Here is a 15700-nt window from a genome sequence, read left to right on the forward strand (position 1 = left end):
GTTTACTGCTTTGTCGATGCTTGTTTGTTTGTCAAGCATATGTTTGGACGGTTTTGAAGTTTGTATTACGCGGATGGACGCGTTTTTGGGTGGGCGGCGTCTTCACGACTTCATCTCGGCGGAGAGCCGCGGTGACAGCGGACGCGTCATGCTCGGTAAATCAGCGGCGGGCTGACTAATAGCCAGCTAACCGTGAATGAGAAATGAGACGCGCACACCGACGCGTATTAGAATGGAGGCGGTGGATGTGGCGGCGGCAACGTCACTGCTTGCATTGCATGGAGGTAATAGACGACGTAAGACAAACTGCCAAACAACTAAAAACTTGAAACTTCTTCTTCAAGACTGAGAAAACTTATCTATATATATAAAATTTGCGTGTCACAGTGTTTGTTTCCATACTCCTCCGAAACGGCTTTACCGATTTTTACCAAATTTTATATGCGTATTCAGTAGGTCTGAGAATCGGCTAACATCTATTTTTCATAAGTGATAAGGGTTGTTCACCCTTAACTTTTTTAAAATTTTTGGACAAATTCTTTTGTTTTTATTTTTTATAATGTGGAATTAAAAATACATACAACCCTAAATTTTAGTTTATTATCACCAACCCTATTTCTTTATAGCCATTTTAGTAATTTAATCATTTTTCATCCCGCTCAAAGAAAATTTTTATATGCGTATTCAGTAGGTCTGAGAATCGGTAACTTCATATCTCTAAGTGATAAGGGTTGTTCACCCTTAATTTTTTTAAATTACATTACATACAACCCTAAATTTTTGGTTTCTTATCATCAACCCCTTTTTTTATAATAAGTAAGTTACTTTTTGTCTACACTAAAATTTATCTAGAAACTTGAAATAATTTATATGGCAAAACAACGTTTGCCCGGTTAACTAGTTATCTATAAAACACAAAGTTCCGTTGAAATAATTAAATAATTAGTAATTAATAATTTACTATTAAATAATTCATTTTAAAGATAATGCTTATTTAGGGTAATAATTAAATTATTGTTGCTTTTAGACTGAAATTTAAAAAAAAATCCATGAGTGAACAGGTTATAATAATTTAATAGGTTTATTTAATAAATTGTTGAATGTATACATTTTGATGGACATATATTTTCTCATTAGTTTAAAAGCCCAACCATCAATATCGATTAAAAATTGAGTGAGTTATTGAAAAAATACTAAAAATATAAAAATACTAGCTTTTGCCCGCGACTTCGTCCCGGTAGTGTTTAATAAAAATGAAATTCAATTTTACTCTCTTGTTCTAGACATAGTATGTGTCAATTTTATCAATAAGGTTCGCAATTTTATTTTAAAGAAATTAATTATATAAAGAATTGCTAATAATGCACTTCAGCGCGCCATCTCGGATTCAACTATTTAACTATAACTATGATTGAATCTCAATGCCAACTTTTATCCTACAGAAAAGGGCTGTCTTTAGTGTTTTCCCGGCAATTATTCAAATCTTCTTGGCCGTAAAAACCATCCTTGGACTTTTACGAACATTTTAAATAAAGAATTGGCCAAATTGGTCCAGGAGTTGTTGAGTTATGCGCATACCAACAGATTTTGCGATTTATTTTTATATTATAGGTAATTCAATGTAAAATGTGCACAGAATCACAGGGCAAAAATATAACTGACAAAGTAGACAAATGGGGATAAAAATTGGTTTGGCAATTCAATTATACTTATAGTTAAATAATTCCAGGCGAGATGGCGTTAAAGTGCATTATTTATATTTTGCAATTGTTTAAATAAAAATGATGAATCTTAAAGATAGATTCAATACATATCAAGTTAATAAGTATCATACTACATTATAGGCCTTAAAATAAACAAATTTTGTTTTCAAAATCAAAGCGAATAACGCAATTAATCGTAATTTACAGCACATCCTGTACATCCTGCGCACGATTAATAATGCTAATGTAAAATCTGAAAATCTCGGCCGTGGCGCGTCTTTTGCGTGGGCGGCGAGGCATAAAACTTCGAAAATAGTTAATGGTCGACTCGTTGCGTCGATGATTAATATTCGCGACCGCGAGAGAGAGTCGCACAGACGGAAAATTAACTTTATGATTAATTGTTTATTTATTATCTTTGCGTGTTGTCACGTGCGCCTTGCACAAAATCTGCGCCAAAGGTACAAAACGAAATTTACTCAAATTGCAAAAATAGTCAAAATAAACTCCGGGAAAAGAAAACGTTAGCGGAACGTGTGGACGGCATGAAAATCTATCGAATTACTGCGAAACATTCACACTTAATCATCATTAATTCAAGTGTGTGGAGAATTTCGATGGGGCGCGGAATTTTCGCGCAGAAAGGATACCGACGTGCCTGGAATTTTCACGACGTGCGAATTTTATTCAATCATTGTGAACAATGAACAGTTTTTTAAAATTATTTTTAGCACTTTGATATTATTTTATATTCGAATGATTGCTTTAATATTGTTTTTGATTTATTTAAATTTTGCTGAAATATTTATCAATTAGTAACACATTTGCGTGATGAAATTTTTTCGTCGGCGGTCTTTTGTGTTGTCTTCGAACAAAGCGAATTTCTTCGCACATCTTTTCGGCACGCTCGAGCGCACGCATAAGTAATTCATGCATTATTCATGCCCAATATGTATTTTTATTATTCCTCTTATTCCGCTCTTATTTTTCTTCATTCTCTTACATGCACGCACACACTTGTAGGCATTTTGTTTTGTTTCCACTCCCCCAAATGCGTTCATTGCGTTCACATTGCTTTAGATTCGCGTATTCGACGTTATCGAATCGTTTTTCTTCCACATTCGCATACACATACACCATGGAAGAGAAAATGAAATGTCGAGTGCGTATAGTATTTTATACATTTTCATATTTTCATATTTCACTTTGTCTCAGTGTGGGATTCGCGTTCGGCTTCAGCGGTTTTCGAAAGGCAAATTGTTTTCTAAACCCTAATATTTTCTGTGTGTGTATTTGTGTAGGTGTGTTTGAGGAATACGTTTTGTCTAAACCCGTAAACGATTTTCCTTTTCAGGTTGCGTTTGCGGTGCGGGCTTTTTCGAAAAGGAAAATTGCGGATAACCTGTTACGTTTGTGGAAAAACGCACTATCATGCTCGAAACTCTCTGGGCCAACGAATTTATGCCCAAATCGAATTTCCTTTTGTTGCGCATCTTTTCCACTCCCCGAAAGCCTTTAAACCAACGAATCATTTATAGGCAACCCAGGTTTTATTTACAAACAACGTAGGCAACCAAACACACAAACTAAAAATGATTAATATTTACACTTTTTCAAAAACAGAAAACAACAAAACAATATTAAATTTAAATAAAATTATTCAATAAATTTATTTAATTATTGTTTATTTATGATTTACATACACAAAACAATAAATTATGCAAATCACCTAAAGTCAACCAAATACACAAATAAACAAAATGGAACATTTTACCTTGTGTTAATGATGAGGTTTTTCCCCTGCGCTCCCCAATTAACTTATCTATTTGCGCAGTTATTTGCATAATCATAATATACAAGCGATGAGCACGAACGACCACCTTTGATCTTCACCGCGCTCACAATCGATGCGTAAACATTGTGTGCGAACCGACTCGTATGCAAATATCCACACGCACGCAAACAAAACGCAAATATGGATCGCTACCGCTGAAATTCCTCAATGAAAACGCGCGAGCAAAATTACATACCTCAATTTCTAGTAAATTAATATTAAGTGTATTTATAGTGTGCACGATAGCTTAAAATATATGCAACCAAATACACACAAAAATCTATCACAAAACTTTTTAAATATTTATCTGTCTATCCAAGTTTGAAACGCATTAAATGAGAGAATAATAATGACAAATAAGGAAATTTTCGAGCATCAAAGCCCGAAAATGAATGCAATAAGGGTTGAAAGAGGAAACGCTTTGAGCATACTGGTAAATATTTACACGTTTCGCGAAGTACCGTGGAATGCATCCCAAAACGCGAGTGGAAATTCGCCGGAAAAACTTTCGAATGTCTCCTCGATGTGCACACACGTCGCGCGCACGACGACAACTCATTCGTCGATCGTGTTTTGTTTACATTCAACTCGTGTACACGTACTTTTGTCTTGTTTACACGCCTTTCAAGAGTTTTCATCGAGTTATCTTTCATTTTCAACGCAAACAATTTTTTCAAGTTTTATTTGTGTAATGTAGGCAACCGAGTATACACCATATTAACTTAACCCCATTTTACGGCAAGAGATTAAATTTTTACGTGGAAACCCTCGACGCAAAATGCAATAATGTAGTCGGGCGACGCCCGGGTAGCTGAAATATAAATAACTCGGATGCGAAATGCTCGTAAGTACATTCGGCTTCTAATATTACCTACATTACCTACATTTTCTGTCGGATTCAGGAGATGCATTTATAGCAAGAGGTAAAAATTCAGAATAATTTAATTCAAAAACTAAATTGATGCTAAAACGCAAGTTTTTAACTGTAAAAAAATTAATTGCAAAGCAAAATGGCGAAATTCAAAATATTTATTCAAAGTGTAAGTACTTAAGTTTAAAGTTCACTAGTAAGACGATAGTTGATATGAGAGAATATTCAATTAATTTGAACAAGAATGTTCGTTGTTTATTTATCTAAAAGACGCGTAGGTGCAGTATGCTTCGAAGACGATGAGCTATGTCGCTGAGTTTTAATTAAATTTTCTTGCAACGTCGCAAAATTCGCGACTTTATTTAATAATTCAGGAATGCACGGTTTCTTCAACTTTTCACTATATTCAAAATTAGAACGTATTCTAATAAACTAAAGAAATTCTTTATAAAATTTAGTTTTTGAAAACTTAATCAATAAATCCTTCCACCTATGAAAACTTTGATAATCTGTATATTTTACGACACAGTTTTTTTGAAGCGTGTGGTTTAATACACTTTCTCTGCTAGTCATCCCCCTACCCTTCATATACTATATTATAGAAGAGGAGAAGAAACTTGATTCGAAAATGCACTAGCAGCGGCGGTCGCGAAGGTTTTTGATCGCGCTCGAGGGACTAATACGCTTAGACAGTGAAAAACTGGCGGTCCGCATTCAATTTATCGCGCGGGGGCGCAAAAGACCACCGGAACCGAATCGAACCGAAAGCAGGAAGAAAACTAGAAATCGATACGACCGCGATCGCGAGTGGTAGTAATTCAAGACGTCACCACAAGTCAACGTGTCAGGATTGTTTGTGGTTAGACAACTTCTCAAGCAGAGACACCCCTTACTCGCTCAGACACGCCAAGACGTGACGTTTTTATTTTCTATTGTTGATTTTGCTTAGATTTAAGATGTTTTCACATTTGAATCGGAAAAAAACAATAAAACAATCAAAAAATAGGTTATGTTGCATTAGGATAATATACGCATGCGTAGTTGTATTGTAGGCGGAGCTTAAAATAATTTATAAGTTATTTTTCTTAGTTTTATGAATGTAACGCATTTATTTTATACTTTGCAACATTACATTACCGTTAGGCAAACTTACGGTGCAGTTGCAACCAACATGAACGACATTTTCAGTTTTCGAGATGCAGCAAAACTCACCCCACACCCTCGTTTGCTTTCGTACGCTCGTGACACAAACGATACTCGTACACGTAGTCGCAGTGGTCGTAGTCTAGCAACTTGTAACTTTTCCACGTAAAACCTTCGAAGGTTGTGTTCCGCCACATCCCGAAAGGGTGGAAATGTACAGATGCCAGCTAGCGTTAGCCGGATGGGGCGCGTCTCAGGTGTTTCTGATAGTCTGCGCACTCGCTACCTGTGCAACGTTGCAGGAAAATAATTATTTTAACGTAAAGCGTCCGCAAAACAAAACAGAACAAACGAATGCACAACGCATCCGCACTAAACAGAATGGAGCAACATAAACTGCTGCTTCGAGGGTGGGAAACAGTTATAATCTTTAGTGTGCATGTTTAGAAATTTAATAAATATTTTTCCTATATATTGGAAGTAGTATGCATACGCAATAAAACATGTACAAAAATAAAATAATTGGAACTGTCAAAAACATTTTTGTCTGCTTATTCGCATTGCTAACAATAAGTGAAGTATAAAAGTCTTATCTGTGAGTATTTTTATTTTTTTATTCATTATTCTTATGCTTTATGCCAGATTATTTCGTTTTTTGCTGGTGGTTCAGAAAGAAAAATATGTAATCTTCGTCGAGGGTAAAGAAACGCATTAAAAAAGTTTCCCGAACGCATTGAAAGCATTAAAAATGTCGTTGTTCGTTAGTGAATAATCTGGAACGCTACTTACGACAGGATTAAGCTTCGATGAAGGAATGGAAACAACAAAAAGAAAACATTACTTGTAAAGAACATTAAAATAATAATAAAAAAATTAAGTAAAACGTCAATAACGTTCAGTTTCCACTTTCAACTTACTTCCAACCGCAACTCTTCTTCATACTTCAAACCTAATGTGTTTTAAATATTAAATTTTATCAGGTACATTAAAAGGAAAAAAAATCTAAGTAGGTTGACGGCGATAATAAAAATCTGAATAAAAGCATTAAAATTTAAAAGAATGCAGAGAATGAAGCGATGATGGAAATAAAGAAAGTGAATAAAAGCTTTCGGCGCAGGGATGAGAATGGCGACAAACATTTCTAATTTACTTTAACAGTCTGGTGACCGTGACAAGTTTTATGAATTTAAGCGTTTCACGCGCGAATTGAATCCGATAAAAAGTTTTCAAACGTTTTGAGAGCTTTCAGGCACGAATTTTTTTTATCTTTAAGCGTATTCATTTTAGAGGGGGCTTTAGTTTCGAAAAAGAAACGTATTAAGTAAATTTTTATGAATTTTATTTTATCGATTTATTTTTATTTATGGTTTATCATAACAATGCGATTAAGAATTTGCCTAATCCATCACGAAATTTCGTAGTGTAATAAAATATGATGAATAAAATCCATGTAAGTGGGCATATTTTATAGGATTGAAATCGTAAATGTAAATAAATAATAGTATAGTATATACAAAGTATTACAGAAAAATTTAACATTTTATTTGCGGTTTTGCAATATGTTAAGGATAGCGGTCTAAAAATTTCAATAATGTGTTTTTATACACTTAATGTACAATAAATCAAAAACTATTAAATATTATAAGAAAATGATTAGCTTAATGATTTGAGTATAAAATTTTACATTTCGTTTTACAAAAAATTTAAAAAAAATTCAGTCAAAGAACTAATTACGAACAGTTTAAATTTATATTTGTAAAAATTAATTAAAACCACTTGCATTGATCTATTCATTTTAATTTTAATTAATTTTCTATACAAACGTTGAATTTAGGAATTTATGTGTAGAATTTAATAAAACATTTTTTACTACAAAAAAAATATTCTAGCAATGAAATTACGTGGGTTATGAGTAAAAAACTTTTTGCCGTCCGAATTTTAGACCGTTATTATTCATTGGACCACAATTCAAAGTTAAAAAAGTATATTCTTTATTTTATATTCTGCTCCACCCTGTATATAACCTAAAATTTATGAGTTTTTAAGTTGAATCATTTCGAGATAAGATCGAACGATACATGCAGATACAGCTTGATACACTCAACAACAACCAGAAAATATATAAAATCAAGAAGAAAGACTTGAGAAGCAAACGAGATGTGTAATGTGAAGCGAAGCATCATAATCGCACAAAGTACGACCACTAAGAAGCGTTGGAGTGTCGGACTGCTGTGACAATAATGCGTCCTTAATCCTTGAAAATATTTATGCATATTGCCAGTGCCACAATGCTATCCACGGCGATTCAAACAGATTATAATGAATAATCCGCGATGATGAATGGACTCCGAGCATATCAACTCACTGCCCAACTGCCCACAGGTCAATAAAATACAGGAAAAAATTATACAACGCACACAACGCATGCGCGTGCCCAAAATGGCGGAGTATATTTTATTCGTATTTAATATATTTCTAACCAAATGTGAATTGAATGCTGTAGCTATGAAAGAAACCGTTTTAATATTTAATATTTCAGGCACCCTTTTAAATTTGCGAAGGGTGCAATCTCTAAAGTCTAAATAAACACCTTTTTAAGCCGAAATAAAGCGCAATAAAACCGTTGTGTCGCAGGACGCTAGAAAATTGAATTATTTTTAATGTGGCTTTTTATTGAATTCACGAATTTACGAATTTACGACCCCTTCAAGTTTTACGACTTTTGTTTGGACGCGCGCAGTGCGAAAGTAATGCTTCATTTTGTCACATTTTGTCGACGACACAACAAATAAAAATAAAATTGACATTTAGAAAATATCAAAAAATAAAGGGGTAAATATAAAATATAAAAAGCGAAAAAAAAATAATATGATTTATGTGTTTTTCTAAGTAGAAACTAACAATATTAACCTAAATAAACGCTCACGATAAATTCGGGCATTAAATAATTTAAAACTAAGTTAAATTTATACCCCTACCGGTTATAAACGTTAAACGTTAACTTCATGTTTTATTTCAATGCTTTACGTTTATGTTTTTCCTGTTTTCGTTTTTATTTTTTTACCATGTCGTGTATTTATGCATACCGTGCCTCTTAATTCAACTAAGTTTTTTTGCTTGTCTATTTTATAGCCTTCCGGGAACGGGTGCAGATGGAAATGAAAAAACTTGATATTTATATCTTCACTAACGGCGCGGCGGACGAGCGCAATAAAACCATCCACCATCTAGCATCAAACATATAACAGCATTCAACGAATTACTTCTGAATGTCTACTGAAGGAGAAGAATAAACGAGTGGCAAACTGGTAACGTTGTAAACATCTTTATAATCTTTTCACTCTGACGAAATTTTGACTTTGTGAAGAATTAAATACTTTAAATGATAATTTAAGGGATGCACACCTGGTTTTGGGTGGTATGGCATAATCTGCTTAAAAATATAAATTGATAAATTATGTAAATTTAATTTTTCAACGTTTTTTTACCGTTTTAGGGTAGTTTTTGTATAAATTTCAACCACCCACATATATAACTTAACATTAAACCCCAAAATAAGGGTAATTTTGTGTAATTTTTGATTTACTATTATTTAACCGTAATTTAGGTTATGTTCTATGATGCGTATCAGTTGCATATGGGTTGCGATTGACTTACCACCCTCAAAATAAAAATAAGACACAAAATATACAAAAATTCATTGTGTCACGTGTGGCATCCTACGGTTTAATCTCTTGGTACATCCCAGAAACGCTTCAAAACGTTTCTAACGATATGATATGTTTATCGACGTGTGCATCGCATCAAAAACACTTTGGTATTTAGTGCGTGTACCTACCTAGAACTGAACAGCTGCATTCACCCCAAAAATGGCCACCCAACAACACGCGTATAATTTTCAGAGGCACCAGTAGGCACACTCTAAATACGCGCACGACTCCATGGGGTGGATGGTCTTTTATTAAGCTCTGCGTTCCGGATGTGCCGAAAACTATTTCTTGCGGTACACCCCATAGTGGTTGACACACTGCTGGTCGCTGGTTAAATTGCAATATCAATGTTTGCTGAAGGCAGCCACGCCGTGGGGTTCGTTTGCATTATTTTCGTACAATGATACAATGACACTATTGAGGGGTTGAAAATTTATAATGCAGCTTCACACAAAGAGTGTGAGCGCGAATGTAAACTTTTTACGGATGCTTGCGTAGCAATGCAAACATTTAATTTTAGGTTATGTGTATCATAACCTATGAAAGCCATCTGTATGCTTAATAATGCACCAGTTTTCATTGAATTGGATTGAATATTAATTAACACGATATTGCAATTACCGATGGATTAATTGAAAATGCACATATCTACCATTGTAAATTATTTAACATTAATATGAATTTATATCCACCTGTGTCATTTTCAGACCTCTTAACAATACTGTGATTGCCATAATGCACTCCTCGAACTTCAAAAACATGCTTTAATTTGTTTGGTCACATTTTGCGTTCCTTTTGTTCTGCGAGCGTCACTTGTTTACTCGTTTGTACAGCGCTCTATTCACGTTGCATTCTATTGAATTGAAAACCGCGCACGCATTGTGTAATTATTTTGATACATTCGATATAATAGCAATAACATCGCTGCAATATTAATGGTTGTGCAATGGCGGACATGCCGGGGCAGTGATATAATTGATGCGCCCCAAGGATATTACATTGTTTATTCATTACAGACTACACAAAACTATAGGTAATAATCATATTCGTATGCGCAGCGTAATAAAATTCAATGAAAATGTGCACCAGTTTACTATTAAATGATTCTTTTGCACTACCAGCGCCGTCTAGCAGCGTAAATGGGTATCAAAATCACACAATGTAATTTTAAAATGAGGTTACGTACTGAATGCTGAAAGTTGTAAACACATCCAAGTTTTAAGAGGTTTTTAAGCATTTTTGAGGTTATAGTCTTGCGTAAGCTGGTTTTATGTGATTATTTTGCTCGTCTGCGAATCGTCGAACGTTAAAATAAACTCGAACTTGCGTTGCGAACAAATACGATAAAGAATAAACGTTATTGCGATATAAAGTGAATATACACTATAGTAATATCGATATTTTCACTCGTAAAATGCGCCCGATACAGATAATTTTGTTACAAAGCTACGAATAAGATTTGTGAATATAAAACGTTTATTAATCAAGTCGAAACATGTTGTTCAAGGGCCGAAACAACGAATTACGAGGTGATTTAGCCTAAAATGCAAAACACACTAAGTAACTACATACTCGTCGATATTGGCCTGAAGCCATTATTACGAATTGCGAGTGAATCGAATGAAATTGAGTGAATTGCATTCGTAAACAGACAAAAATAGTAGCGAGTACGATTGTGTGTTTCGGTAACGGTAACGACCCCTCGGCACGATCCAATTTTAATTCCAATAAGTCTTATTGTGCGCTCCGACGCGTTTTACGCCCGTTGCATTTATGTGCAAAGTGCATAGACGTCTGTACGTGTGAGGACGTAATAACAGCAGCGCAACAACATAACAAAACTACAAACATCGCAAAACAAACAGACGTAGGAAAATCCATTCGTGCACACCTATGGTGAAAATATGAACTGACATAATACGAAACTCACAACTCGAAGAAAAATTTGATTGCCATCGCGTGAACTCATGCGCAAACGACTCGTAAATCACTCGCAAACGAATTGCGTTCTAACTCAACTCTGTAAATACTCGAAACACTTATAAACATTAAAAGTATTTTGATATTGGTAATACTAGCGCCATCTACATGTGTACTATTTAACTTAACCTTATTTTATGTTAAAACATGGTTATAAATATGTATAAAATGTTATTAGGTGGAAAATGTCACATAAAACATGTTTTAGTTTCTATTGTTAATTTATTCAAATATTCCAAGGGTTTGTATTGAATAGGAGCTTGCAGTGCACGACGGGTGAGTCGCCTACCTGCTCAGCGGCCATCTTGACATAGTGACACTTCAATTAAAACTACTAAAGATGTTTGAAACCGTCTAATCTTTTGTTACCTCTAAAATAGGTTGACTTTAATGCTTAACATAAATTATATTTTACACAAAAATAGTTTTTTTTTAGTATAGAACTACACCTGTCATGGTTATTTTGACAGTTTGTCACGTAGTAAGATTTGTTGATTAAAAACTTGAGATTAAACTTGTGAGTTGGTGTAAGGACTTAATTATTTTTTTATCTTCACCACGAAATCGTAATAAAGTAATAAACTTTTTCCATTTGCAGCTTTAATGCCTCTGCAGATGCAGAATTGCGAAATGCTACGAGATTAAGAAATCAGCGATTAAAAATTTGCTGAAAACCTCGTAAAAGTTTATCTAACAAACCTAATACTGGGTGGAAAAAAAGAATTGGTTGATTTAAAATTAATTGCTACTTAAATGGATGTAATAGTGTTCGTAAATAGTGATAGAATTAAAAGAACTGGCGATTACAATCGTAAACTAAACTAGATTTATAACATTGCACTTTAATCCTGGTAGCACACGTTTTATTGCTACTTCGAGATTTATTTCGTGGCAAAACGACTTTTTTATTTTGCTTTAATCAAAATATTCAAATAGACAACCAGTATTACATGAAAGAATTAAGAACTATGGTGTGTTGCCTAGATTTAAGCTTTAATTTAAGAATATTACACAAATTCTATTCTAATATTTTATTGTATGTCTATGGTTGTTTGTATTTTAATATGTTTACAAAATGGCCGACCCCTTTCAACCCGATGACATGGCCGACAAGCGTGTACAGTATTGTGTGCTTTTATCTATGTATTTGTTTGTCTGTCGCAGATGAAAAGTCCCCGCATCTAAAACGTAAAACGTAAGAAACGACCGACGTGAATGCGTAACGATCGTTAGGCAACGCAATACAAAGTAATACAAAGTAACGTCACACGAGTCACACGACAAGGAATAGTATCATATATGAGGAATGAAAGCACGTTTAAGCACGTTTAACCATGTTAAAACTCAACAATGCCTAATGTTACAGCGTAAAATACGAAAACGGATACGAAATGAAATGTTAAATGTGTTCTCTGTGTGCGTGGGGCGCAAAACGGTTGAATGGCGGCCATGACAGGCCATGACGATAGAAAATTGGAACGAATGCATTCGCACTTTTGCACGCTGCGCATCGCTGAAAAGGAAATTGCAGATGAAAGGAGATAATAGGTTATTGGAATGCTGAATTTAGGCCACCAGGCTAACACGTTAACAAATATCCGTTGTGATTTTTTTGTTGGATTTTACACAGTAAAATATTCATTCATTAAAATAACTATAAATAACTTAATAATGCCATATTAATGCCCGGTTTATTAAAGGCGCGAAAACGTAATGGACATCATGCGGCGTCAATTAATTTACATAATTCCGCAATCGGCCGCCGACGAAGAGTTGAGCAAAGAGAGAATGAAACTCGGCGTGTCTATAGACACAGTTCGATATTGTTCATCAGCGCACTATGAATACGTGAACGAAGCAAAAGGCACTGAAAACGCCACGACAACATTCATCATGTTAATATGGTTTCACATTTGCTCGCATAGTCGAGTGATAAATCGCGTTCGATTTTTCATCCAGCGATTATTCAACACAGCGATATTTTCAATCTTCATTTATTATGTCGAGGCACGCTACACTGAATAAATGCTAATTCCAACACGAATTAGTTAGAGGAACAGGTTCGCATGCTAGTAGAATGAATTGTTTTGATGAAATGTCGTTTAAGGAATACTTTATCAGCCAGGTTTATTTTATAACATAAAAAATAATCAGAAACTGAATCGTTTTAATAGTTTTGTATGACATTTTATTTATTAATTGCACTGACAACTTTTACTGCTCATCCATAAATGTCATCTTAAATTAATTATTTTCTCAAACATTTTAATCATAAAAACTAATACTTTTTCTGTTTTAATTTTTCTTGATGTTCTGGTATATAATTTCGCGAGGCCAAATTCCTTATCAATGATTATGAAAAATAGTTCTAATATGATGGATTAGACCATTACTTTCTAATAATTTGAACTTTTTATGAACCGAATCTGTCAAAAAGATTCTTTATTTGATATAAAACTAGCTTTTGCCCGCGACTTCGTCCCGGTAGTGTTTAATAAAAATGTAATTCGTTTTTTATTCTCTTGTTCTAGACATAGAATGGGTCAATTCGATAAACAAGATTCGCAATTTTATTTTAAAGAAATTAATTATATAAAGAATTGCCAATAATGCACTTCAGCGCGCCATCTTGGATTCAACTATTTAACTATAACTATGATTGAATCTCAGTGCCAACTTTTTCCTATTGAAGAGGGCTGTCTTTAGGGTTTTCCCGACAATTATTTGAAATTTTCTTGCCGTAAAAACCATCTTTAGACTTTGACGAATATTTTAGAAAAGAATTGGCCAAATTTATCTAGGCGTTGTTGAGTTATGTGCTTAGCAACAGATTTTGCGAGACATTTTTATAATATAGATAAAGATGAACAAAAAATGCTAAAATATGCAATCTCGCCATCTCGTATTCAATTACTTAGCCATAACTATGATTACATTACTTATACTTCACTTTTTAAGTTATATTTTGTGACAAAATATTGCTTAATTAATTTCCTTGGGCAAAAGTATTTCTGTACCAAAATTTACCAAAATTAATTCCACAGTTTTTGTTTAACATTGTCCCAAATTATATAAGCATTTATTAAATGAATTGAATTCAGTTCTTACAAAATGCATCATACTCGTAACATAGGCAACTAAACGTTCACAAAATATAAAATGTCTATAATATTCTTTCAAATAAACTGATTTATCAATGTACATATATTGAGAAATATTACAAAGTTTGATTTAATAAAACATCATTCAATCATATGCAAATATTTGTGTGTGTACTTAATACTTTATTACGTATTGTTGGCTTATTGATCATTTATCTACTTCTAGATGCTTCACCCTCTTGTAAATTCCGAATGTATATTCGTATTCGTATTCATATTCGTTCACATATATTGCTTTCGTTTCTCTTCGCTCCCCTACATTTCGAATTTGATTTGAGTCGAGTCGGTGTTCAGTGTTCAGTAAACATAATCAATAACGCGGAAGCATTCGGGAAGAGAGATTATTAAGATATTATGCCATATAGGATGTTGTAACATTTGAAGATTCTATATTAACTTAATAAATATTATATTTATGCTTCGGGCACAAATAACACCACGCATACGCAGCGTAATCAATCATAGAAATAAAAATAAACGGAGATGGGATTTACTTTCCGACAATTTTTGTAATTTCATTAATTAAACCACGGCGATTAATTCCCCCACGGAAATAATAGCAAAACATAAATTTTTCTCCGATATTTTTTCGGCGTCAGAATGCCGACGACATGCTCGAGATAAATCGCTAATTAATCCGACCGAAGCGAGTCGAAGAAATGAGGAAACGAAGAAATCGATTTATATCAAAACGTCATAAGAATCGTAATCGGCGCGAGTGCGGGTGACACTTGCGCGAAGAAAATCCCAAGGATTAATCCCGGAAAAAAGGATGAGACGCGCGCGTGGATAAACATCGGCTGGAATCGGATACATATCGATGTGGACGATGCGGAATTACACGCAGAAGAAGTAAAATACGACAGGATGGGAAAATGAGTCCTGGGAAATGAGCAAAAACGAGGCGAATGAGAAAATTCTGCAGAAAGGGTAACTAATTAACCGAGGGAGAGCGATTTGTTTTGTCGTTTTTTTGCCTATCCTTCCGGTTTCCGGGCAATAGGGCGAAAAAAAGTTTTTGCTTAAGCTTTCCGCAGGGAATTCGACAACTGGTGCACATTTAGGTCTTTAGGACGCTAACAAAACTAAATCTTTTAGAAAGCCTGTAAAATAAATAAATCCACTGACCGAGTTACAAAAATTTGTTTATTGCTATAAAGTAATTTTCACGCCCCATTGATTCACACCGTTCAGCATTAAGTTGTCGTCGTTTTATTACCGTTTCCATCCGTTTTCGTATTATTTATGTGTTTTCAATATAACGCACCATTGATCCCTTACTAGGCAACTCAACATAC

The 15700-nt window shown here is 34.1% G+C and overlaps 1 long non-coding RNA gene across 1 annotated transcript in view; it reads left to right on the forward strand.

Moving 5' to 3' along the window:
* Positions 1 to 9070, forward strand: part of LOC135795725 (uncharacterized) — a 71506-nt gene extending 62436 nt beyond the window's left edge. The window contains exon 3 of the long non-coding RNA XR_010549126.1: positions 8684 to 9070. This is a non-coding gene — a long non-coding RNA (uncharacterized lncRNA). The remainder of the gene's footprint in view (positions 1 to 8683) is intronic.
* Positions 9071 to 15700: the final 6630 nt, after the last annotated feature.

Source organism: Atheta coriaria, unplaced genomic scaffold, assembly GCF_025399875.1.
Source record: "Atheta coriaria isolate IRGN ID8LTWV9N9 unplaced genomic scaffold, Caltech_Dcor_3.1 hic_scaffold_7_pilon, whole genome shotgun sequence".
NCBI classification, from domain to species: Eukaryota; Metazoa; Arthropoda; class Insecta; order Coleoptera; family Staphylinidae; genus Dalotia; species Dalotia coriaria.